The sequence below is a fragment of the Neopelma chrysocephalum genome, unplaced genomic scaffold (assembly GCF_003984885.1).
Source record: "Neopelma chrysocephalum unplaced genomic scaffold, ASM398488v2 Primary Assembly neopelma1_69, whole genome shotgun sequence".
Taxonomy (NCBI): domain Eukaryota; kingdom Metazoa; phylum Chordata; class Aves; order Passeriformes; family Pipridae; genus Neopelma; species Neopelma chrysocephalum.
In genome coordinates this window covers 1,539,398-1,566,729 of record NW_020897729.1, presented here as the reverse complement: position 1 = coordinate 1,566,729, position 27,332 = coordinate 1,539,398, and the positions used below count along the sequence as shown (strand labels likewise).

At 43.5% G+C, this 27,332-nt stretch overlaps 1 protein-coding gene across 5 annotated transcripts in view; it reads left to right on the top strand.

The window, feature by feature from the left end:
• LPP (LIM domain containing preferred translocation partner in lipoma) overlaps positions 1–27,332 on the top strand; it is a 325,524-nt gene that overhangs the window by 63,140 nt on the left and 235,052 nt on the right. For all 5 annotated transcript variants that reach the window (XM_027685929.1, XM_027685925.1, XM_027685928.1 and 2 more), the window contains one exon: positions 5,423–5,521. The gene's annotated coding sequence lies outside the window, so the exon portion shown is untranslated. The remainder of the gene's footprint in view (positions 1–5,422; positions 5,522–27,332) is intronic.

Sequence of the window (27,332 nt, the reverse complement as noted above, 5' to 3'; positions counted from 1 at the left end):
CGTGGCAAGAGGGGGTTGGAACTAGATGGTCTTTAAGGTCCCTTCTAGCCCAAATCATTCTATGATTCGCTTATTTCATGGGGCATCAACTCTGCCCACCTTGGTTTCCTTTTTTTTTTTCACTTCCAACCCATGAAAAGCTTAATGTTGCTCCTGGCCGGTGGCTCTGGCCTGTGCCAAATTGTGCCTCTGCTTTCTTAAATGTCTCTCTGTTTCCCATGGCACCTGAGGACTGCAGGGATTAACTCACACATAGGAGTGGTGAGGCTCCCAGGGGGCGAGGACTGAGGGATCTGTGCTTTGCAGAGGGGGTCTGAGTGCTCTGGGCTGCTGATGGGTGGAGTGCTGGAGGAGAAGGTCCCACGAGAATGGAGGTGGTGTCCATGCATGTGGTGCACCTAGACATCTTTTCCTTTCTGCAGGGAGTGGGCATAGTGCTTAAAACCTACTTGAAATTATTTCAGTGCAAGGTACGGGGAGAGGATACCTCTTTGACTATGGCCACCATGTTGTCCCCAGTGGTCTGTCCATCCAAGGTTCCTACTGGCAGCTGTGACCACAGGTCAGCTGCTCAAATGGAAATGTTGTTTCTATTCAGACTATTCATGGATCATGGTCAGGTTAAAACTGCCTCTCTCCAGTATCAGCTAGGACATGCTTGTAAGCCTTAGGCTGAGCTTTTGCTGTCCCTTCTAGCTGAGATCTGCAGGAGCCTGGATCAGCAGAACATAGTTTTAGATCCTGCTGAAAGCCCAGAGCACATGAAAGGGCCCAGAGCAAGGTGAATCTGAGCACTGCTCTGGTTTTTTTGGCCATTAAATAGCCAAGGCGGCGGTCAGTGTTGGACTGGCAGTCAGAAAGCCACTGCTGAGCCAAACTCCACTCCTGTATTTTGCAGTAATTAGCAAGTTTGAGCATGTCGTTCATTCAGCCAAAAATCCTGGGAGATGACACAAGTCTGTATTTTATTGTATTCATTAATTTAGTGAGCCTGTGTGTGTTGTATTTGAGGAAATGTTTTGCATTCAGGTTTGTAGAGCTGAATCCGATTCTATTTTACAGGAGACAGCCCAGTTGTCCATAGCAACCTGAAATTGATTTCCCTCCCCATCTACTGAAAACTGTTCCCTCTTGAATCATCCCTTTAATTTAATACAGTGAGCAGGATGTCCCTGCATGTGGAAACTTTTTTTTAACACCGAGTAACCAAAAAAAAAAAATCTTACTTGAACAACAGCCCTGACTCTGTCTTTGTTGCCACTTGGCATTAGTCGTTTCTGTGCCATTTCCTTGTACTTCATTTCAGGTACTGGAGGCCATTATCTCTATCAGTTAATCACCACTGCTGCCTCAGGGGGATGTCCCCCTGCACGCTGCCCTGGTTTACTCTGCCTCGGCTTTGTGGGCTGGCCCAGCGTGCTCGTTATGCTGAAAAGTCTGTTCTTTGTAGTGTGTGTAGAATCAGCCCTGTACTTTCCCTTGACTTGCAGTGGTGCCCACATGTGGCACTGGTGATGCAGTGGCTCTGGCTCTGACGTTCCTCGAGGAGTGGGGTCGGTGCTCCTTGCAATGGGAATGCGCTGCCCAGCTTTTCGTCCTGGCTGGAGGAGAAGGGCTGAGGCCTGTGCTGTTCAGGGCAGTGACATTGTTGTCAGGTGTCCCCTCTACCTGTTGCTAATGAGGATGCTCAGGGCCAGGAGCTGCCAGGGTGCTCTGCTGCAGAGACCCAGCACGGGTGAAGTGCTGCCTTCGTCTCAGCGCTGTCGGTGCAGGCAGCCTGGGGCATATACAGGCCTGGAGGTAAATACATGCTCTGCGTTGACCTTGCTGAATAATTTAAACTCAGAAAAGCATTACAATACCTGCTGCTTACAGTCTTCTCTGACTTGTACCCTTTTGGCTCTGGTTTCCTGTACTAGGTCTCTGCTGTTGTCAAAACCTCTTTTTGTGGGTTTTTCCAGCGGAAGTGGCTTCAGTGGAGGCTGGTTGGAAGGTGTTTGGGAAGAATGGGAAGAATTGCCATGCTGGTTTGCTCCTATTTAGAAATCTGTGTGGTGCCTGAGGACTCCAAGGGAATGGTTGCCTTGTCATAGGATTGCCAGGGATGAGGAATATAAGACATTTGTGGTTTTGCTCCCTGGAAGAACACTTGACTGTCTTTGGAAGACCAGCAGGTTGTGTGTGGTCAGTGCAGACTGCAACATTTTTCCACATTTCCCCGTTTTCACATTTTCCACATTTGCCCCTGGATTTTGCACAGAATGGCAAGACAGCAGAGACTTTCTCCTGTGCTCTTAGTTCTTGCCCTGCTTGTTGTGGAGCCGTGGGAGGAGGAGGTGTTGCTGGGGCAAGGTGTGCCGTGGTAGCAGTTGTACCACCAGAATTGTCCCCGTTGGCTGTTCCACACAGAGAGAAGCAAGCTGCTGCTTGCATCTACACTTAGGCCATTAGCACAAATTGCACCAATCTGTGCTGTGAAATCTCTGCCTTTTCCTGGCTTGTTTTATGAAAAGTTATAAAAAAAAAAAAAGGGAAAACGACATGAAATCGATATGGCAGAGGCGTCGGTTGCGTGTTCACCTGCTGTCACTGTGAGAGGAAGCCATGTCACTTGACACGCTTGGTGTATGGCACTTGTTGAGAAGATAGTTATTTCATGTCTCCCTATTTTTTTTGCATCAGTCAAAAAATAGTTTGTTTAATGTGCATCATCTGAACATTTCACTGAATAAGCTACCCAAAAAGGTTAATCTCCAATTCCGTAATGCTTTTACTGTCACATCCAGCTGCTTCAAAGACAGCAATGTGTGTATCTCTAATGATGACTTCCAGATGCAGAAGTAGCAGAGGCATCCACTTCTTTCAGGTGCCAAAACTGAGACAAGGCCTGTTTTTTCAGAACACTTCATGTTTTGTAGCACTGTACATGGTTATAGTACAAATCTCAATTAAAGGTTGAACAAAGAATCTTAATCTCTTCTGGACGTGGTCTTTCTGTATCTTAGCCAGAAAAGGCAAAGCAATAAATATGTGGGAAAAAATTGATATATGTGACTTTGCTCTTATCGTTCAGAAGGTTTATGGCAGAGGCATAAACAGGATCTAATCTTTCCAAGTGATGCTTAGCTGCCAGACCACAAAGCATCCTTTCTGGTCTCCTTACCATTGCCTGCCTTACATGCTCCCCATCTTCTGAAAACTGAAGGAAGGCAAGGAGACCATTGTCCCACCTGGCTGCAACCTCCTTATTGACATGACTTGGCTTTCATACACCACTAGCAGGTAGAGTCTTCAGGTCTCAGTGAGTGTGTGTGCCCGTGTTGTCATTCCTCCTTTCAGCAGGAGTACTGCCTGCCTGAGAGATGGGTATGAGCTGGCTGGGCTAAGCAGAAGTTCCTCGACTGTTGTCTGTAACTTCTGTCAGCAGGATATTTGTAAATTTAAACGCTTCCTCACAGAAGTATCAAAGGAACTAAGGCCACTTTTCAGCATGAACATGAAAGGCTTTCGCGCGCTGGTGCAGCCAGGATTGCCATGGAGAACAAAGGCTTTTGCTAATCGCTTCTAATGCCTTTCAAGTTTATGCCTCATTTTTTCCCCTTTTTCAGACAGCCTCCCAGAGTAGAGACTTCAGTGACTGACTCACCAAATAATTAACAGGAGGAGGACTTCATCTTTGAAACTTTTGAACACCTCTTTTAATTTTCTTAAACCAGCCAGCACTCTGGCCAGGATCCAATTTGTGTAATTACATTTGACCTAACTTAATCTCTTGGCAGTTTCAATTGCATGTGGTAGTCGTCTTGGCTCCCTGTCCTGGGCTGCCATTCAATGCTACTCCATGGTTTTCAACAGCTGTTGTAATTCAGCTGTAGAAATGGGTGTATTTTCTTGGTGGAAGCATTCCTCATATCTCTATCCCTTGCTAAACATCCTTATCTCACTAGTATTTTGGGAGGTGACATGTCTGATGCTGCAGATGATCTTGCTGAAGTCCTTGGAGCTACTTTCACTCTTAAAGATGAGCATGCATTTAGACTCTTATTAGTTTGTCCATCATATATTTTGAGATTGTTTTGAGTTTTTCGTCTTCATTAAGAGGCATTTATTTCTTAGTCTCCTCAGTTACTGTGTGCTGCTTTAGGGACATTATTGGTGCAGGTATTCCTCTTTAGCATTGGAAACAGTACTTCTGTTATCAAATCTCTGTTAAATAGGAGTTTGTCACCTTCCTGTGCTGACAGCAGTTGGGCTGGCTGGCTGTAAGTGTTGGCATTGGTAAGAGTGCAAGTGATGAAGGAAAGCAAAAGCCCAGGGCAGCTGAGAAGGATTGCAGAGGAAAAAAAAACCATCCCAAGTAGAAACTTGGAGATGAACAAAGTGCAATAGCCAAAGGAACAGTCAGATGGATGATGCATGCGAAAGAGGAGACCCCGAGTTGTTGCATTGGCACGTCCTTAGATATGCAACAGGAATCTTGTTTTCACAGCAGATGCCAAATTGAGTGTTTCTTGACTTCAGCTCTTGGAAAAGGCGTATTTGTTACAAAGCCACTTGATCCTTTGGGACCAGGAGAAGCCCCTGCTGAGAGGAGACAGGAATTTAGATGAGATGGGGTGCAAAAGGTGATCTACTGCTGAAAGATGCAGTTGTGGCAAATTGTCTGCTACCATTTAGCTCTGCTTTTCTGAGAGTCTCCAGAAGTAGGATGGGAAATGTATTATTGCTGCTCTCCCTTTTTACTTATGTTTCATGAAATTTGGGATGTTTTTGATATTCAGAACTTTCCCTTGTGTTTCCAGACACTACTCAATGTAAATCCTTTCTTTATTCTTTCTGCATTGTCACCAAACCCTTGGGTTCATGAGAAAGATTTTTGTTTTGCTAGGTAGAATATCCTGAAGATGGAGGTAAGGACTGTCTTGGGAACACAAAAGTTATTCAGCCATTCATAAGGCCTGACTTTTATCCTCTGTGTCTCTCCCATAATTACACACATTTAAATCTTAGAGTAGACTAGAAGTCTTTTCTCTCTTGGTTTCAGTGACACTGTAAATAAAGTCACCAGTGGTAACATTAAGATTTGTCCTCTGCCGTAGTACATAAATGTTTGAACTTGGAACCATTTTATTTTGATGTGTACTGCATATAACTTATAGCTTGGCAGAACTTTCTGCAAAATCCATGAACACTTTGCTAGAACTGAGATTTATCAAACCCTTATGGTGGTTGTCAGAGAAAGTGTGACCAGGTTTGAGTGGTGGCTCATGATGTATCTACAGACACTGATGTTGCTTTTGAAGATCTGTTTGCATGTTAAATAATGGGGTGGGAAAAATTCCACTTCAGAGTTGTTGAGTTTTCCTTTACTACTGGACTGGACTGTCTACCATACTGAAGACAATTCTTTTCCATGTTTCAGAGTACTTTGTAACTGGGTGTGCCTGAATGCATCAGCCTTTGGATGTGAGCGTCTTCTCTTGAAACAGCTTCGTGATACCCAACTGCCTGCTGTCTCAGGGTAAGAAGAGAAATGACATGCAGAGATTAAGAATGTGGTTTGGGCAGAAGCAGAATGGCAAAGAGAAGTCAAGCAGCACTGGTGCCTTGGCTTGTAAATTTTGGAAATAATGAACTTGTCATGGAGAAAGGGAAAAAACTGTAAATCTGTCCACTGTAAATAACACAAGTTATCAACTTAAGTTGCAGCAAGAGAAATTTAGCTGAGGCATTAGTGATGATCTCCTGCATTAAAGCTGATAGTTTGAAAGGCAAAGCTCAGTGTATCTGTGCAGAATGAGCTGCATGGTTTGATGATGAATTGATGCAACAGCAATTAACTCTGGTGATCAGTGTCTTTGTTACCTGAATGGTGATGTTCTTCTGGAGGGAAGTGTAAGCTCAGTGAGAAGAACAGGTTTAATCCTCTGTTGTTGGCATGCAGCATAAACTTGTGGTAAAAATAGGATGTTGTATCAATTCTGACTCCTTTGTAGAAAGTTTCTGGGAGTTTGATTCTCTTCTGTGGTCCACGTAAGAGATCTACTCTCAAGTGGGCAATCTCATCTGTTTTATTGTGACATGAGAACACAATGCTACAAATACAGATATACTGATCAAAACACAAATATCATGTGGAACGCAAAGAGACTGGAGCCAGGGCTGATGAAATGGAAGAGAGTTTAATTTTTCTTCTCTTTCTCTTTTGTTCTTGTTCTCCATTGTGTTTCTTTGTCGTGCCTTGACAGCAAACACAGCAGGCTTTTCCTGAGTTTAAAAATGCTGGCTCACCAGCTGGGTCTTGAAATTATATCCTGAAGATGGCCACTCCTTTAGTTCCCTTGCTTCTTCCTCCCTTCCTTGGGAGCTGCTGATGACAAACTGAGCCTGGGCTCGGCAGCCTCTGAGCCATCATACTGAGAAGAGTGGGGTTCAGGTGCTTTGTGTTCCTTTGTCTGGTTAAGAAGATCAGTTGAGATACCTGTCCTATCTCATAGGACATCTGAAATTCAACCTCTTGTTGGACTTTGGTTTCTGTACTATTTATATTTCATTCTTAGTGTCAGCAAATACTGGTCTGCCCTGGAGTTACACTGGTGTCTTATTGTTCATTATCGTCCTCTGCTTAGCAGAGATAAGCTGTTGTGTCCCAGGGGTATGGGAACATGGAAGAAACTTTCAAATAGTTCTAAGAAATGCAGATGGTGTCAAGAGAGAAATAAGGGATGCCTTTCTGAAGTCACCTTTTTACATGTGTTTTTTTTTCTCTTCCCTGCCCCCCCTTTTCTTGAGCTTTTCAATTCCTGCAACTATCTGTTGAAATCTTGAAAGCAAAATGCATTCATGGAAAGATACAATTTATTGTGTGCCCCCCTGATCTTTTGATCTCAGTCAATCAAATAAGTCCAAGACCTTGCAGTTCACCTTGTTTCAAGGACGGTTAATAAGTTGAGTGGTTGTGCCAATGGCAGTGATGGCTTTCCAGCCTTGTGCTTCTTTTATTGTTGTTATTATTTTTTATGATTCTGACCTTTCGGACTGGTCAGGGTAAGATTATTTGCAAAGAATACTCCATAAATATGCCTGTCAGGACCAGAGTTAACATTCGAGCATTGCTGCTTAGCAAAAGAAAACAATATGCCAAAGTTCAATTTAGATTTCCCTGCAGGGTTGAAAATAATGACAAGACTCACTTAACATGACAGGGGTGAGTCCTGCCACCTCTGTGGGAGTGACTGCCTTATGGTCCTGCAGCACTTTGCAGCTCTGTGCCTGGGTAACTTGGTGGCTGCACCTGAAAGTTGGCATCTGGTGCTGGGGCTCACTTGGGGTGGAGGATCCTTGGGTGTATCTCCTGACTCTTGAAGGTGCCAGCTCAGTCAATTAGTAGTTTTCTTTGATTTCGCAACTGAATTTTTTTCCTTCTAATGCTGCACTCCTTGCTTTTGCTTGCAAATGAGGTTTTGTGGAGCTGCTCTAAGCTCTGTCCTGCAGAGTCATCCTGTTCTCATCCTTGCATTCGATCCTTGCCCTCAGTGCAAGCCAGTGTGTGTTCCAAGAGTGGCTTAGGAGAGCCCTAGTGCATCCTGGTGTGTATTGAGTTGTGTCCTTTGGGTTGCTTGCTGTGGTCTCTGAGTGCTTTGAGAATCCCAGATTTCGGTGGGAATCTCGTTGCATTTTCCTTGCTGTGACTATTCATGGAAACAGTTCCTAGATGTCTCCCACTTAATGTTTGCCACCAAGGAGGCTTGCAGCATCCAGTGGCAAGAATCTTGCTTTACTGTCAGGAAATATAATGGTGACTGTCAGTGTTTCTGCTGTCCTGTCAGCAGAATTGACTCCTGTGGCTGGGAGCAGCACGAGGAGTGAAACTGGGACCCAGCAGCTGCTATTAAGGCATTAACCTGCAGTGTTTGAAAGCCACACAGTCTGTTGCATAGAAATAGTTTGTCAGAAGCATGTGGCTCTTCTGAGGTTATCTATTCTTCCTTCCATAGATGAGAAAGTGAAGGTATTGAAGATCACTTGCTTTGACCACAGGAAGTTCATGTTAGTGGAGCTCTCAGGCTGGGTCTGAAACCCATAGGTTTGGCCAAAAAAAAAAAAAAGGTATATGTGGTGAAAGGCAGCAAGTTCCCTGCAAAAATGTATGCCATCAATTGAGAAAGCAGACTGGGACTGGGTGGTGAAATAATGGTGCAAAAAGCAATACAGCTTGTGGAAGGTCATGCAGCACTTCCATGCCAGACCAAGTCAGCAGTGCCATAACTTGTAGTGAAGCAGATGGGTCTGGTTGCCTGTCAGCATTGGCTGAGGAGTTTAAAAATAAAATAAATAAATTTGTCTTTAGGCCCATCTTAAAATCCAGAAGTTGTTTCTCCAGCACCTGTAAATAACCCTTTTCTGGATTTACCTGCCTTGCTCATAAAGGAGAAGATGCGGGGAAAAAGGGGGAACTGAGGATGGCAGAGCAGTGTCTTTGTTGTGTGGGGCCATACCCTCACAAGCCTGGTGGCCATGCCATGAAATGGGGAGAGGTATTCCCATCCTCATGGACAGCTGCCATCCTTCGGGTGCCAAGGGGAAAAGCCCTTCCGTATGCAGGAGTTTTGCATGGCCCAGAAAGCGACACTCTTTTTTTCTTATTCCAAAAGGGACTGGCAATTAGCAGCAGGGGTAATAGCCACCTGGAATTAAATTGTATGGAGGCATGAGAAATAGTAGGATATATTTAGAAATATCAATTGCATATATATATATACCTCTTAAGAAACATGTTGGAGATGCCATATCCATAAATACTAATAAGGCTGTTTGATTCCAATTTTCAGGTAAGATTAACATTTTATTGAGTATTATATCTGTCACATTCAATGCTTTAGTGTACCATCCTCTCAGGCTTATTAGCATAATTGCAGTGCTTAAGCAACAATAAAAAATTCAACAGTAAAATAGCGGTTAGCACAGGCAATTTGTTATCAAAAGCTTTTACTTAAGGACAGCTTTTGAGCATATTTATTATCCAGTTAGGGCTATACATTATTTTTATTTAGAAAAACAAGAGGGAAACATTGTAGGTTTTTTTTTTTCTTTTTAAATGTCTAAATCAGAAGGCCTGAAACTTGGTCTCAGCCTTTTTCTGTTTCTTAAAATTGCTCGGCAAATTCATTTGGAGTGGGAAGGCAAGGTAGTGAAACAAACTCAGGTCTGGAGCAGGACTGTGACGTTAATAACTCAGCAGAACAATTCTGTTAAATTCTGATGCTGACCTGGATTCCCTCGTTGCATCTCAGACCCTGAAGACACTGTCCTCCCCCTCTGTGGCTGATGGCACTGTCAGCAGAGCAGCACAAAGGCAGGGGTGGCCCAGCCTCTTGTCCCACCAGTGGCTGCAGCCCGAGAGTCAATGCAGTCATGTGCTGCAGGGATGATGTACCTTCAGACAAGGGGAGGGACTGGATGGGACCTGCAGGAAAATGGACTTTGATGTCAGTGCTGGTTGTTTCTGAGGCTGGACCAGAGGAGCATGGCCTGGCTGTGTGACAGTGCTGCACACTCCCTCTGTTCCTTTTCTCACTTTGAGGACACTTACGGGAACAGTCCTTTTCCAGAAGATATATAGCATAGATGTGAATGCACGTCTATTTGTGTGCATGCCCCTGCTTGTGCACATACACACAGAAGGTCCCTGTTGCCAGCATGGCAAAATTTCATGTGAGTATTTTAATTTTCAACAAATTTTCTACGTGTATTTAAAATAAAAAGTTGTACCTCATAAATGAAGAAGTAAATGAATTTTGAACAACACAAGAAATCCTTAGACTAAGAGGTCCATCAAGAAAAGCACATGTATATGGTGAGAGGAAGACTTGCTGTGATTGCTTGTGCTTCCTTTGCTGGTGGAGCCTTTTTACAGACCCTCTCTCTGCTTGGTTTTGCTCCTCCAACACCCTTTAGACCTGTAAATTCGTCTGGTTTTTTTGCTTCCATTTTGACTGTTGTCTAAGCTTACCATGAGGAGAAGTGAAGGCAGTGCTGCTGCCACAGGGAAGAAGCTTGTGTTCATAGTGAAACAGGATGTGCAAGCAGGTTGTAGGAATTGGGAAGGGAGCACATAGAAACAGGTGAAACTAAGCTGGGCACATATTAGAGAAGTGATGTGCTTGTGGGGTCCTCTTCACAAACACCCTCTCCTGTGAATATGTAGAATTTGAAAGGAGCTGGTTGTTTCAGATCCTGTTTTTTGAGCGTGGAATAAAAAACCGATGTTATTATTCAGAAATAAATTGTGTGTTTCAGATTCTAGGGTAGTTGAGTGTATTGCATTGGTACACAGCTCACTCTCATGAAACTGCCTAGCACTGCATGCTGTTTAGACTTTCTGTCAAACAGAGAGCTTGGTGATGTTCCTGGGAATATGAATACACAGCAACTGACTAAACCTAAACTTCCTGGGAACTTTGCTCTCAGTGGAAATTTAACTGTGATTTGAATTGCCATTGAAATATCTGCTCTCTGCCTCCATGATCACCTCTAGGAATGGGGACTCGTTGCTGCTCTCTCAGGAACAAACAGATTCCTGCACAGACCTGCAGCTCCCCACTGTTGCTCCTTCTGGCTTTGCTTGTCTGGGTTTGGAGTGCCCAAGGCATCAGCTACTTTAGTGTCTCCTGCTTGCATCTGGCCTTGTAGCTAGGAGAGAGTTTTCTGCTACAGCCAGGGAAGCACTGTTCTAGGTCCTGTGCACAGGCACAGGGTTCCACATCCATAGCAGGAGCTGGGGGACCATGGAAGGTGTTTTCTTGGGGTGTTGACGTGGTCGAGGGCATTTCTGTCTGGCTCCCACCTGAGATCTATAGTCCTCGAACAGTTTAGGGAGAAAGGACCTTGCAGCTCCTGGCTAAAATCAGGGTTAGCTTCAAGGTTGGATGAGGCTGCTCAGAGCTTGTCAAGACAGTGGTGACCTGGTGTGGTCTTGAGGGATGATGATAGTATGTGCCTTGGTCAACAAGAACAGACCTTATGGAGGGCTTTGTAGGCTGTAGTCTGGTGTTAGAGTAGTGGAGTGATGACATTTCTGGGAGAGGGTCTGTGTGAAGAGTTGAAAGACACAGTTTAGGTAATACAGTGACACAGTGATTCCTACATCAAATTCCCCATGTGAGGTGGGAAACACCATGCCCAGCTCTGCAGAACTGGTGCTGCTGGAGTCTGGCTGCCACCACAGCCACCGGGTACACCTCATATTCTCCTTCACGATGGATGGGGAGGGATGCTGGGAGGAGAGAGTCTGTCTGGAGATGAGTCTGCATGTGAACACATCTTCCTTCAGGAGGAAAGTGCCTGCATGCTTCTTGCAGGGAAAAAAAATGGCTGAAAGAATTTAGCAGTGATAAATGTCATAAAAAATACTTATGCTGGAGTTTGTAAAGCCTGGAACATCTGTTCTCAACAGTGCTTTGATCATGTTGTGAGGCTTTTAAAATGATACTTCCATGAATTAAGTGAGATCCTTATGGCTGCAGGATTCCTTTCAGTGCCCTTTTTTTCATGGAGTAAAAAGGCAAATTTCACAGGGAACATTACATGACTTGAAACACATATTTTAATGGTTAGTATCAACCAAACAATGTTTTATTAGGTGCTAGAAAAATGTTCCAGTTCCATACCCCAGGAAGCAAAGCACTCCCATTTACTTTTAAGCTTATGGGAGCTGTACTTTGAAAAAAATGAATTAAAGAATTCAATGCTTGTATGTTACTGTATTCAAAACCAAAACAAACATGGTGAAGTGAGCTTAAACCTTTTTAAGTTGTTGTCAGAAAAGGGCCTTTTTGGGTTTTGTTTCCAGGCAGAGGTACAGATGAACTAGGATCCATGTGTTTTCTGAGAGACCCACAGCAAAGGATGGTGAGACACTGATGATTTACTTCTCTTGGTGCACCGCCTTGGACTGAGTAGCTTTCATCCACTTTTCTCCAAGGACTCGTGCTTTCCCCTTTCCTTGTTGTTTTAGCAGGCTTCTGCTTCTTGCCCTTCCAGCAGCTGAGTGTTTGTGGCTGAAATGTTTTGATGCTGAATGTCTTTGCTGTTTTGGGTTCTTTGCAGTGTCATGCCTGGCAGCAGGATTTTTGCTCCTCTGCCTTCCTGCTACATGTAGGGAAAAGGCTATCTCCTGGGCTGTTTGCAGAAACAGCCTGTAGGACATGAGAGGCGGCAGGAAGGAGGGAGAAACTGAAGAGGAGATGTGGAACAAGGGGGGTCTCCTCCTGTGCTATGTTTGTATGTTCAGACTTGAGAAATCCTTTTCTGCTGTTGCAGCCAGCAAGTCTGGTAGCTCCAAGCAGGATGGTGGGGCAAGGCTCCTTTCTCCAATCTCTTCTTTCCTCTGTGGGATGGATGAATGGACCTGTGGGTGACCCTCAGGCTCTACCCAGCAAGCAGGAGCCTGGGGCCATCGATTGGTTCTTCATTTAGACACTCTTCAAGCTATGAAAGGAGGAAAAGTTATGATCATAAATAACAGAGGAGGAATATAGATGGGCTTCCTAGTGAGGTTCTGGATGTCAGGGGTTAATTTACGAAAACTGAATTGTTTAATTCCTGCAGCACCCAACAGGTGAACAGGTGGCTTATTGCCGTGACATATCCATTTATAGCAGTTTTCCGTCGCTAACACCTGCGACTCAGTTCTGTTACATGCTTATGCTGTCTGTTAATTATTTACCAATGATTTACAAGTACAGAGTGCAAATAAAATGCTTCTATGCAGAAGATTGCATTGCACACCCACGATTCCTGGGAATTAGGGCACTCTGCTACTGTGTACAATCCCATCAACATCCCTGGGCTTTTGATGGAGGACTCTTTGTATGTACCTGAGCAGGAGACAGCCCTTTGCCCGCCAGAGCTGGCACACAGAGGGGCTGTGGTGTTAGTGAAGGGCTTACTACACACAGGGCTCTGGTGTATGAGTGGATCTGCGTCCTTTGCTTCCCAGCAGATTGATTTTTGCCATTTTAAATTACTTTCTTCCTCCTCTACAAAGGCTCATTCTTCTTCGTAAGTGATGGCAGCAGCAAACTGTTTAAAAAAAAAAAAAACAAAACCCAGCATGATGTACTTTTTTTAAAAGAATAAAATAGTATAAAAGTCAAGTAGCAGATCAAATTCTGACTCAGCTCGTAACTTATGATCCTATGCTATTTCTGTAACATTTTTAGCTTATGACCAAATTTTTCTAATATTAGGACACTGCCATAGAAAGTGTGTCAGTCCCAGGCTGCCAGAACCTGTCACTGTACAGAATATATACACTTTTGAACAAGTGTGCAGGAGCAGGCCAGTAAGTTCTTTGTTGTGGTTTTAAATTGCTGAAGTTCCTTTTTTTTTTTTTTTTTTTTCTGTCTGTTTGGTTTTGGATGTTTTTGTTGATTTACTTAGCAAACAGTGCTGTGCAGAACAACATAGCTGCTTTTTGTTTCTCACGCAGTCAGGCACTGGGCTCCCATCCCCAACTGTGCCTTTTGCAACTGGAGTTGCTTTACTGGTAGATTTTCAGCCAGTGTAAAGTGCTGTAAGTCAGTTCAAGCTGTACCAACTGTATGAATTTTATGGAAGTTGAGAATCTGGTCATACAGCTCGTGGTTTTAGTAAGGAAGGAGTTCTGGAGATGGTTCTCCTCTTCTAGGCAGCAAGAAAGTACATGCAAAGTTTATCTAAGCTCAGGGAAAGTGTGTGTGAACAAATAAGCATCTGTGTTGCAGAGAATGCTATTACTGAGGAAATCCCGAAGTTTACGAGTAGGATTTTTTTGTAGGTTCAAATCTGCTGTGGTTTCAGAGTACCTAAGGACACTTAAAATAGTGAAACTCCAGTCCAGCCCAAACATGCATGACACACAGCAGCAAAACCATCCTTGTGTTTAGCACTACTGATCAGCTCACTAATACAACATCTGCTCTGGGATTTTGCGTTTAATTTTTGTCTGGATACTAAAGAGGAATGCAGGGTTAATGATCTGTGTCCTGTTTCTCTTCACAATGCTTTATTTGCACTTTGTGGCTGCTTTTCATGGTTCTTTGCAGCAGCCCTAAAATGTTAACTGACCTGAAGAAATCAACAACGGACGCCTAAAAAATCCGAAAGAAAAGCTAGAAAGGATGTTGCTTTCTAGCTTTTCATGTGAACACCTTGTACTCAGACCCGCTTTGATTAAGTAACCAGTGAAGCCTATTCATATGTACTCCAATTAAAATTTAATGAAGCAAGAGGATGTATTTGTATATGCTGACTAATGCAGAAGGAATAGATTCCTGTAACTCCTCTGCAAGCCCTTTCCTTTGCCATCACGGCTCAATTTACTAGAAAGCTCCTCAGCAGCTGTGGACCTCCTCTGGCATGAACAACCCTCACAAGTCTGGGGTCTTGTGCTTACAGGAAGAGGTGATGATGGCCCAAATGTGGAATAATGTGGCTCTTCTGTAAAGCAGAGCCTTACCAATGAAGCCCAGTTTGGCTGATTGCCAGAGGTGAGCCAAGGCTTCTGCCCTAATGTGCTCCATTGGATAAGAGGGAGTCACTGGTTGTGTGTGCTCTATCTGCCCTGATGCCAAAACTATCACTGAGCAGCTGTTGGATGAGTGGAGCAACATGTAGCAAGAAGGGAAGCCCCATGGGCCCTGATTTGTAAGTAGAAAACGGGTGCTCAGGTGGGGTCTGTATGACTGCTAAGCTGGTGCCAGAAAGCAGACAGGCTTTTAGTGCCTCAGCCTTTGCTGTTTATTGGGTTTATTGGGTAGTTGCTTTGGTACTTGTGTTACCAAAGGAATCCGGCCCTGCTTTGCAGGGCATTTTGCTTCTAAAATGTCACAGGGAGTGCACAGACATCTGCATGGACAATGAAACAACCAGACAGGAGTGGTACTGAAACTTGCTTACTTTCACACTGTCTCCATCTCTTTCTGGGTGCTTCCACCTCTGGGGCAGCTGCAGAGCTCCTGCACCATCTCGCACCCAGGATGTGGACTGTAGAAACGATATTAAAGGAGCTCATCTGCTCATTGCACAGTGCCGTGTGACTTCAGATTTGTTCAGGGACTGATAGCCCACCTCTAAAGTGGAATTTGGCAGTGGGGTGATGCTGCACAGCTATGTTAAATGCCATTTTTGGATAAGCAATGAAAGATCCTGCTGTATTCACTCATATAATGGGTTGGGCGATGAAACGGAAATGCTATGGTGGAATTTGCCTTTGCTGCTGACCCTTGCATGACATGTGAAAGCTCCTCTTCACCAGACCTTTGTTTTGCCTTATTCAGAATACAAAGCAGTGCTTCATTGGCATGGCTGACTGTTCCCTTCTGTCTTGACTCAGTGGCAGAAGTGCAGCAAGCTTTCCCAACATACACTGAGTTTTCCAGTTATCATCCACTTTAATCCCAGTTCCGTCCTGCCAAGGCTTTCACTTGTACTGTTGCAGTGAAGTGCTGAAGAAGCCTTCAAAGGGAGATGCAACTCTGGAGCTGAAATCTTGGCCTTCATTTTTGGCCTGGAAAGCTGCTCTTGGAACAGTAAGCATGAGATTTCTCTTGAAACCTTCTTTGTGTGCCTTTCTGAAGAAATAGCTGGAAGGAGAAGACCTGTCAGTTGAGCTCTAAAAGAGAAACCTATTGGCTCTGAATACACTGGGGACATTATTTAAGGTCAGTTGATCTGTGAGAAGGCACAACTTATCTAATGCAGCCTAAGGTTAGTTACGCAACAGACAGGCTGTTCTTTGTTGTGAAGAACAACTTCAGTGTGTGCCTGTGAAAATCAAAGGTCTTGCTGAAGGCGTGTTGTGTTCTGGCTGGAAGCTATTGGGTGTCCTCCTCTAGTGATTTTCCTTCTGTAGTAGATTAGCATCGTGGAAAGGTTTCCAGAGGAAAAGGCATTCAGCTGTTGCAGGCTGCAAGGGTGGAGCTGCCAGTAGATGTGTGCTTTGGTGGGTGCTGGTGCAGGACCACGTGCATGTGGTGTTTCAGACCAGCTTTTACCTCTGTCTGTTCTCCACTGTGCATCTCTCTGTGTCAGAGACCAGGTCACTGAGTCGTCTAGATGCCTACATAGGGCAGTATTTTTGAGGTAAACACCGAAAGGGGTGTTTTCTGACTTCTAAAGAGAGAGATGTAACAATTTGCTATTTATATTGATTTGAAATATGACATTTGCAGTGTACTGGCTGCATGGGCACTGACATCTCCTTTCTTGGAGAACCTTTCTTTCCCCATCATCTCTTATTAAACATGCTGCCCAGCCAAAGTGCTGTTATCTCTCCAGAGAGACTCAGCAAATAGAAGGAAGGGTATTTTTTTCTTTAAAATTAGGATTGGTCTCCTGTGCCTTGTGGGGTGGATAAGAGTGAGCAGTTCTGGGTAGGCATTTTTGGATTTGAGTCTCTATGCACAGTGAAAAATGCTTTATTGCCTGTGCAAAGCTAAGCATAATATTCAGCAAGCTTGCCTGATATGCTCCTGGACGGTCTTCTTTCTGTGCTTTTTATTGGTGTGGTGTGTGCTGGGAGGTTTAATATTTGCAGGATGAAGATATTTTAACTAGCTTTGCACAAATACTGGTCTTGTGTGGTTTCTTAGCAGTGCCTTCCTGGGCAGAACTACATGGTAGTGAAAGTAATCAAATACCCTGAGATATTTTTTTTTTTTGAGGACTTTATGTAAGAGATGGAAAAATTAAACCTTAAAAGGAAATAACTAAGGTGTATAGTCACAAAATGTTGTTTTTCCTAGAAGTTCAATCTAATATGTAGACAGCTTGGTAAAGCCCAAATTGTCTGCAACAGAAAGGTGATGACTGCGACATGGTGTGACTGGGGGGAGCAAACTGGTATTGCTGCAGTGATCCCTGGTCTGGGGGATGCAGATGTTCCAAGCTCAGGGGGAGTATTCCCATCTCCCTTAATGCAGCTTGGGGCCAAAAGGGTTTTTCTTAGTTGCCTCTTGCTCTGGAAGCTTTTGGCTGTGCAGCTGCTTTTGGCATTTGGCTTTTGGCATTCCTGTGATCTCCCTCTGAAGTCTGCTCAGGTGTTGCAGTTAATAAGAAATTTCCTCTGCTTTACAAAGATCAGACTCTACTTTCCCCCTTCTCAGCATCCAAAATGATTAGCAGTTTCTGTGGATTCCAGCCTATGGATTTTATGAGGACCCCTGACAGCCAGGGGTGATTGTGCTCTTCCCGAGTGTTTTCTAAGTAGGAGGAAATCAATGCATCAAGGGGGACTATGCCTGACATCTATTAATTACACAGTCCCCTTATGTCTAATGTACCAGAAGAGGGTCTAAAAGGCAACCTCCTTTGCCCTGGCTAATTGATACAGAAACAAATTGATACAAATGAATGTAAACTGGTTCCTAAACAAAAAGGAGAACATTAGTTTGGTAGTTGGAATTGGAAGGAGCAGTTGCAAACTGAAATAAAACATACAGTAGTGTGAGATAGTTGGTTGCAGCAGCCCCCTAAATGATCCCAGCAGCCCTGCAGTGCCCCATGCTAAATGCTTGGGAATAAAACATGTTCTGCTGTTAATGCTGCATCAAATGAAGACATTGTGGTACATGCCTGGGGCAATGGGCTGGGGGATAATTACTGTGCCCTTCCAATACACCATAGATGAGCTGATTTTGAAGCTTTACCATCCTGACTTCTGCAGCACAAATTCAGCTAAATATGACATCAGTGTTAAGAGCTGTGGCACTTGTGGTTACAGCTTTGGGATTCCTTATATTTACTTTCTAGGGAACTAAAATTCAAAGCAGCTTTTATGGCTGTCATGACAATACTGTCAGTTTCGAAAGAGGTGGGTAAATGTGCATTGACCTTTAACTAATATGGCCATATCCTATTTTCCATGTGTTTCCAATTAGGAGAAGTATGTTACAAATTTTTGAAAGAAATTTTTAAAAGAGAAAAGTTATTTAACTGCAAGACTTCTGCTTTTTCCCAAAATAAAAGTAGTGAATTTTTTTTCCTAGTGCAGAAGGTTTCATATAACTATTATTATAAGCTGGAAATCAAGATTTAATAATAGCATGATACCATCTGCCACCAGTAGTGAAAGAACAAGACCGAACCCTTGACTGCTGTAAGCATTTTCAATTTGCAGCTTGGAGTGAGGCTACAGGGCTTCACATCCTTCTGTGGAGGAGAGGATGGGATTCTCAGTTGCTGCTGTTGATCCCGAGCTGTTGGGTTTTTAGTGCTGTAAATAACAGGTGCAGCATCTTGTTCTTGCTGGGTGTGGTGAGTTGTGCCTTCAGAGTAAAATGAAGGAGTGTTGACTGTGCCAGGCTCTCTGAAGCCATCTGCGAACTCCTGGTTGTCAATGACGAGAGCTGGACCAGCTCTTTGGGAGGACCATAGCTGGTTTTTTCATGTGTTTTGATGGTGGTGGGAGGCAATGGGCCCATGCTGCTTTTTAAAGGGCACATCCCTCCTCCTTATTTTCCTGGATGTACATTGCAATATAATTTTATGCCTTTATTCCTAAGACTTAGACTCCTTTTCATGAGCTGTGGTGGATCTTTTGCTACCTTAGGAAAAGCAGAACATATTTTTCCACTTTTTAAAATGTACTTTGCTAAATAGGTATTTTTGTCAAATTGCAGTTTCCTCCAAAACATTTTTCTTTATATAGAAAATGGTATTCCACCTCTCCTAGACCTTTGCTAACAGCTGTTCTGCTAGCTAAATGTCACTGAATTAAAAAGAAACAAAAATAAGAATATGATGGTTTTGGATAAAGATTTTAGTTGACTATTTCGGTCCCAGGTAGAAGTAAATCTCCTCTCTTCTAAATGTTGAGATATTCTGGGGATTACTAGCCTGCTGTTTCACCCTGTAGAACAATATAATAGTGCAGCATTTCTGGAAAACTGTTATAGATGTATAACATGCACATGGCTTTGGCCAGCGCAGGGAAGTGCTGGGGCAGCTATGTAGGACACCTGGTAACTGAGTGTGCTGCTGGTTTTGGTAACTCAGCCTTTAGACCTGACCTATAACAAAGTTGATGCAATGGGATAGTTTCAGGTCAGGGTGCGTAGGAAAAGGGGACCTGCGCCAGCCTTTTGAAGGTTGCTTTGATTTGTTGCTGGGCACAGTGAGGACTCCTGGGGTATTATCTGAGGATTAAGTGCAACATTAAACATTGGAGCTGGCTTGTCAAAGAAAGGGCAGTTTATCAAAATATAATTTATAACCAGCAGTTTACTACTGGCTACAGTAATTAATATGGAACATGATGGGGCCCATCATTAATGTGCTTTGTTGTCTCAGCTTGCATTACTGCTGCTGGCAAGGCCAGCCAACTTTCGAGGCTAATGAGGGACAGGGAGGAAAGAAATCTGTGCTGCTGTTAACTGATGGTAATATTTCTCCAGGTTGCACACTGTACTGTGCATTACGTCTGATCACAAATCTCAGCCAGACATACCTGTCCAACAGAAGCTGCTTTTCCAAATTCTTGCTTAGAGAGGCAAGAATTATTGTTTGTGCCAAGGTTGCTCAGAGCTGGTGACAAACTCTGTTAGCATTGGGATGGGGGAGAGGGTGCACAAGCTGGTCTGGAGGATGAGGAGAAAACTTCTCAGTGGTCCAAATCCTAGTCAGGCTATGGGTGAGGGAAGGCAATTAGCATCCCGTGGTGGTGATCAGTGAACTGGTCTCTGGGTGGTGGAAAATGGAAGAGGTTTTCCCAACATTTTATAATGGCCAAGTGGCCAGATGAGGACAATGACTGGTGCTGTGTTGCTGATGGGAATCTGTTGTCGAGGAGCTTGTGGTTGGTTTGAGATGGGTCCTGCTTCCTGATAGCCCATCTCGAGGTGCCTGAGAGCCATGTGACTTCAGCAGAACTTGTATTATCATGCTAGTTTCCAGAGAGATGTTTGGAGACGTTCCCAGCATTGACTTCAGCTGCAGCAGTGGCTTGATCTCCTTTCTGGTATTTTGGGGCAGCTGATGGCTCTCCTAAGGTGTGTAAGGAGTTCACGTTAAAATAAAAAAAGCTGTTGCCATGGTCTGTTTGCTCTATTGAGTCTGAGTTTGCCTGTATTCCAAAGAAAGATCCCACAATGTTATCCAAGTTGGAGAAATACCTGAGGCTAGAGGGGCTTGGATGCAGGAGTCAGTCAGGTTTTCTACATGAAGATAGCAGTGGGAAAACCAAATGCCTTTGAAATTTGGCACGCTTGTGGTTTAACACCCTCCCCAAATTTAAACATTTGGTCAAAGAGTACTTTCTGACCTGCAACTGCCCATGGTGGCAATGCCTAACTTGGGGCACCTTTGTAGTAGAGTGTGTTGTATGTTACTTTTATTGAGCATTGCCCAAATGGTTGAGAAGGATGTTTTAAAGACTCTTGTGTTAGTCCAGATTTAACTACTGACGTTTCCCAAGAGCATCAGGGCTCTTGGGCTCTTGGCTCATCTGCAGGGAATCCAGAGGAACAAAACTAGAAAATTTCAGCAGTTGTGCTTGAGCTAGAACCAGGTAAACAGTAGTCTCATGGTTCTCTCTCTTCATCTCTTCCACACATGTGCTTTTTGGCATCTTCGGTGATAAAATCAGATATATTCATTTCATGTGAAGATGACATGATAAATGGTACATTTGCCAGTTTCGTTTCCATTGCCTTGGTTATAATGGGTTTTGCTGTGTGCCCTTAGTCATCTCTGTTGCTGGCTGTAAAGGGTGGAGGGATGTGCCTTGTGGGGGATTATATACACCCATCATGTCCTTTTTTTAGATCTCAGTACTTGACCTCCTTACTTATCCCATAAAGGAGCCTCTTGAACATTGACTAATCCCACCAGGATTTATGCAGACTGGCTGAAAGCCAAGTCCTCTCTGGGTGGGTGCAAGATACATCAAGGAGTTTGAACATTTGTGTCCTGGCTTGCCTGAATTAATCTTAGTCAAAGCAGCTGGATGACTTGGTAATGCAGTGTTATGCCATCATCATTAAATTAATGCCAGGTAGGGCATGACGATTTCATGACCATTAAGAATATTTGTGTGCAAACGATGAGGCTGGTCCAGAGAGATGCAGAACGGGGTATCACTGAGAAGTGCAGAGTCCTTAGCGTATGCACTTAGTAGGCTCAGACTACAGAGCTGACTAGATGACTCACAAGAGGATTGAAAACCTTGCTTCTTCAGAACTATTTAGTATTCCAGTTGGTTTTAGATTTTTACTGTTGAATTGATGTTTGCATTGTAGCAGAAGGTGAACTTTCTCTTTGGGACCTTCAGTATATTTGATAAAGATACATTTCTCTGAGAACCACAGGGGCAGCACAGCCAAGTATTCTGGAAGAGAGCACATGGCCAGAAACAGCTATCTGGAAAATGAACATTTTGAGCTAAAATATCAGTGCTCTTGTCTATTGTGGAGAGGGTCAAAATGCTATAAATGGCATGGTTTGGCTTGATGCTGGAGCCAGCAGATTACCCATCCCCAGTAATTGCAGTGTCCTTCCCATTTGGAGGGTTCTTAAGAAATTTTTGCTAGAATTAGATTCATGCTCTGCAGAGGCAGGGGGGGAAAGTTCTAAATATTTTGAATAGTTTTGAAAATAGTAATAATCTAATCACAATAAATAGCACAACAGTGATGTACACACAGTGGTTCAAATATTGCTCAGTAATCTTTACCTAATGCATGTGATGCCTTGGGCCTGTTGGCATGAATTTCTAGTTGCTTTTTGAAGCAAAAAAATGGTCCTTTTCCCCAAAGAAAAACTTGTATTTACTGCTTCATGTGTCTGTATACACAGATACATGCATAGGTAGACTTGGTAACACTAATGCTGTCTTCTGTGATTTCATGCTGTATCAGTGAGGAGTGTGTTGTTGCCAAGCTTTCCAGTATTTGTAAAAGGTCTACATGGGTAATAAAATCTCGTTGGGAGAATTGATCTAATTTTGAGATTGAGAGGTGTGAGAATAAAGGATGCTTTACTGTAAATTGTAGGTAGGTAACAACAGAAACTCAAATATTAGAAGAAACTGGGTATCGCACAAACCACACACTTTCACATCACTAAAACAAGAGCTGTGCTCACACAGAAACATGAACCTCTTTGCAAACCACAGAAAGTAAAAGGAGCACTCCTGTTTCATTATTGATCTAATTGCTCTTTTCTTGATATGAGAATAGATATGAAATGCTCTTGAATATTCCAGTATGCACAGAAACAGACTATTGCTTTTGGAAACTTTTAAAGGCACAGCACATACTGATAAATAGCAAGGCCATTTATTTCTGAGAGTTAACAGCTACTTATCTAATGTCACCTAATTGTTCTTCTGGAACTGAATATATTATAGCTTTGATGAGAACTTTCCACTTAGGAGTGATATTAAATGAAGAGAGCCCAGGCCATCTTTTCATATGACTAAATCAGTTCTGGAAGATCAGTTGGTGCAATCTTTTAAGTAAGTCCTGTTTTAAGAAAAAGGTCTTCTGAAGATTGGGTGTTTTGGAGTACCTCAGTGTTGGACTCCTCTAAAGCTCCCTTCTAACTCAAATTGCTCTGCAATTCTTTGCAGTCTTTGCCTTTATCTGTAGTCTCTTTCCTTTGGTTTACAATCCCATTTAAGTCCAAGTTTCCTGAGTAACCTGAAAGTTTGGGCCCGTGGGACTTGTGCAAAATGTGTGTGGTTAAAACCTTGCCGTGTTTGCGTGTGAGAGCAAACATGCATACGAATGAGGTTCCTGGATCGATCCAGCGAAGTCTGGATGCGTTTCAAAGGTGTGAGAGTCTGACGAGGTGTGTGCTTTTCTGGGGGGGGAACTGTGAAGGTGAGTATCAGTCTGTGCTCACCTCCGTGTTTTACAACACTCTTCCATTTATGATCTCCACCAGCTCTGCTGCTCCGCCTGCTCCTGCCAGCAGTCTCACCTCCTACTCTTCTGCCAGGCTCTGCCAGGCTGAGCAGATTCTGGAATCTGCTGGCTGCAGGCAGTGCAGCTCCCTGCCGGAGCCCTTCCCGAGGCTGTGGGCAGACCTGAGGGAAGGGGATCCTTGGTTCTCCTTGGGGTTTGGCAGTGGCTTGCTCCAGTGGCATTAGATACCTCTTTCCCTTGGTTTCAGCAACTTCTCTCTTGCTTGGTTCCTATAACTTAAAGAGCACTTCTATCACCAAATTTGGGTCTCTCATAGAATCATAGATGGGTTGGTTTGGAAGGGACCTTAAAAGATCATCTTGTTCCAAATCTGCCCTGCTGTGGGCAGGGACACCTTCCACTAGACCAAGTGGCCTTGAACTCTTAACTAGAACTGCACAGTGGCTATTTTTTTGTAGTGGGTTATCCTAAATACCTAGCTGTGAGAAAGAAGCCAGATGCAACCTTTAATAAAAGGTTTTTGAAGCAGTTTAGTTCATTTTGAGAACTAATTTTCACTTCTTAAAGTCTCTAGCACTTCAAAATGGTCTAGAGATTTGCAGAAAAGGTCACTTCCAGCAGTAACTAATAATAAAAGGTGGAGAGGAAGAGTGACTTCTCTTGATAGCTTGTTCTTAAGACATCTCAGTGATTTGTTTGATGAATCAGTGATGAATTTTTAGATGAATTCCCTGGCAATTCACTTTACCTGCATGCGATGTTCAGCTCATTGTAATTTTCCTTTCTTGTTTATTGGCTTGTTGATTTTTTTTTTCCCTTCTCCCAGGAAAACCAAATTAATTAGGTCTCTTTAAACCAAGATGGGGATGAGTCTCCAACTGGCAAGAACGTGACTGTGTGATTGGAGAGATGTCACTTCTACAGAATAAAATGGCTTTGTAGTAGTTGTCCAAATTGGTGTTCAAATCCATGTTCATTCTAAGGGCATTTTCCCTTGAATTTTCATGCAGTCTCAAGGCACTGAAGATAAGCTTGCACAAACCTATCCAAAAGTCAGCCTCTCAGAAATGTTAGGAACTTGCTGGCTTTGGGTCTCTGTTCTTGAGCCAGTAGGAGAGGAAGTTGGCTTTTGGTTTAGGCAGATCAGGCCAAACCCAGATTTGTTTGCATTTGTGCACCAAGTTTTGTTTTGTTTTGTTTCTGGAATAGCAGCTGTATATATAATGTAATGTGGGAAAAGATTAAGTAAACTCCTTTCAGAAAAACTTTAACAGACATTTGGCAAAAAATAAGAAAAAGATGATGATTTTGTTCATTGTTTCCTCAGAGCTTGGAAAACCATTCTTTTGAGTCAAGGTGAATTGTTGATGTGTTTGTAGGACTAAAGAGCTGTTTCCAAGATGCAGATAAATAGTCTGCAAGCACCCAGATGCTGCCAGGAAGAGAAGTAAACATTTAGCTCTGGAAATGTGCAGATCACTTGCTCAGGGCCTCTACCCTGAAGGATTTATGTATTTGTATGTTGATGTTTCAGTAGCACAAGAAAAGCCTGATTTTTGGAACAAGTCTCAGTTGACCAACTCTGTAACAACAGGTCATGACTATCTCCAGTGAGATGGCCCACAGTCACAGCAGGTGGATGTGAAGAATGAATGTGGAAAAAGAGTGAGGGTGAAAATGGTGTTTCTGTCTATGTTTTGGTGAAGCTGGTGATGCACAAGACTGACATTCAATAGCAGTGTTAAATGGTAGAGCTGTGCTTTCTTCTGAACTGTTCCTGATAGTGGCTGAGTATCACTGTACCTGCTGGATGGGAGCTGGGGAGAGGAGAAATGATTTGCCCTGAACTCTATCTGGAGATAGCAGCTGAACCAGGAGCAGGAAATCATGATCCTTCAGCCCTGTTGAGGATAAGAAATTAATTTGTAATCCCCAGACAGGTTCAGAAATTTTAATCCTCTACCTTGCCGCTGTTTTCCGTAACCTTTTGAACCAGAAGCTGGAGAGTACCAGCATACGTGAGTTGGATTTCCGTCTTTTTTACAGCTGGTCACTTTTTTAAGTACAACATCACGTGCTTGTGGTGTTCTGGTGCTCAGCCCACATAGTGGCATTTTGAATCATATGAATCAAAATTAAACTTAACTTCCACTTTCCAGGAGAGTGGTCCAGTTCCCACTGAAGGATCATGTTGTCCTGAACTCTCACACAGTTCTTCCCTCCATCATGAACTACAGTGTGGTGCTGAGCTGAGTACCCACCCAGACATAGCCACGTTTCAGTGGCAGATGAAATTATTCCTGCCTCTATCAGTTTGTAAAGCACTTTGGGATCATCTCAAATGGAAAGTGTTGTTGTTTGTCTGAGCCAGTATTTTCTCCATGTTTTACTTCCATTGCTCCTGTTAGATATGTCGGGTTTCATTATATCTTCAGATAAGGCTGATGTGAAATGGGCTTCTGTTTTGTTTTCTCACCAGAGGAGTGATTCATATTCAAATTGAAATGTTGTATTGCTCTAAGCCAACCTTCTCCCCATGTGCTAATGAGAGGAGAGGGAGACACAGACGTGGACCAAGCAGGATTATTTTTCTCCTACTGCATTTAGAAACTTTCCAAATGGCTTTTTAGGAAGGCACGTGGACTTAACTGCCTGGCATGGGAGAATCCTGGTCTTGCATGTTTTAAGAATATGAGATGAGCCTGAATTTCATCAGCTGTCTGTTTAGGCTGCAGACCCATATGCTACCAGCACTGTTCTCCAAAAGGAAAAAGACAATTTATGATCCACTTAAAGCTGAGGGTTTTCTTTTTTTTTTTTGCGTGTCCTGTATTTTCTCTTTATTCATACCACTAACTTTAAGAAAGTTGCTTGCACTGGTTTTGGGGCACTGACTCCACAGACACCTTTTGCAGCACAGCCAAGGCCACCAGCTCATGGTCTCTGCTGGGACCATGACAGGACCCACAAGGATAACATAAGAGTTGTGTTGCTCTGTCACCTGCATGTCTAAGTGAATGTCTTTGTAGATCTTGTGGAGCCTAGTGGCTATCCCATAAACACCTAGACTGAGATAATAGTGTGTTTAATGGAAGCCAGTAAAATTTGGGTGAATATTCTCACCTTAGTGACCTCACTGAGCCTACTCAAGAGGAGATTTACCATATTTTAAACTTAAAACCCAGCTCAGTCTGTTCTTTTCCTTGGTCCTTCCAAGCTGGGCTTAGGCATGTGAAATGATCCTCCCCCACTTGCCCTTTCTGTTTCCACAGAGTTTGTGAAAGTAGTTGAGCATTCCTATGGTCCCCTCAAGTTTTGAGATAAATGTGATAGATGAGACATTGATCCTTGGAGGATCTGTTGCCTTTAATGGAATATCAGTGGCCATGTCCTCTGTGTTGCTTTGACAGTTCAATTACACTGACCGGCTGAGGGCATTGTGAGGATCGAAAACGTTCTGCATTTTTTGTTGGCTTAAAATTAGAATTTACGTGAAAGTTTTTCCGAGGTGGAAGAAAGAAAAGAGACAGTGACAGATCTTCATAGCTGACTGTAGGTTCGTTCACCACAGGAGAGCTGGTGAGCCAAATGTGAGACCTCGGTTACACGTCACCTAAATACTTTCTGACTTAAGAGCATTTGAGCTGGAATCACTTGCAATTAGCATGGGCTTGGCAGAAACTGGCACTGCTGCTGTTTGCATAGAAACTGCTTGCATAGTCCAGTTGTGCCAGGGGGAAAACTGCTGTTAGCAATTAGCACAAGGGTAGTCTTGAGGTGGTGTCTGTGCAGTCTCCTCTTAGAGCAGCAGATGTCCTTGATGGCACACTAGCAACTCTAAAAACAAGAGCCCAGCTGTCTGTCATTTGTACCTAGTCTCTGTCACTCAAACATGGTAGTTAACCTATTTGTCATCATAGCCACATGATTTTTAGGCAGCTATTCGTGTCTGGGAGCTTTTAATTGCATTGCTTCTGAGAACCTAGGCATGTGCGTGGTCCATGGAGATGTGACCATTGCTACCGTTGCTCTGCTCTTGATGGTCTGCTTGGGTGAGGCAGTTTCCTCAGCTCGCTGTGGTCAGGCTGATGCTGAGTGCAACCTGTTCTAGACTCAAATGACCCAGCTGGGATCAATTGCCCAATTGACACAATAAATTATATCTAAGTCTGTTCAGTTAAGTAAATAATGAGGACAAAAGGGGCACCTGCTGGTCCCCATAATCTGCGTTGCTGCTTGGAGGTTGGGCGAAGAGTCTCCTGCTTGCTTGATAGAGCTTGGGAGCTTGTGAGTGGGTGGCGTGGGAACTGGGGACAACTGAGGGTTCGTACAGGGATGCAGAGTTGCTCCTTGGGGCAGAACAATAAATGTATGATTCTTGGCCCTAGAATGAAGAAAACAAGACGCTGTGGACTTGTTGCAACC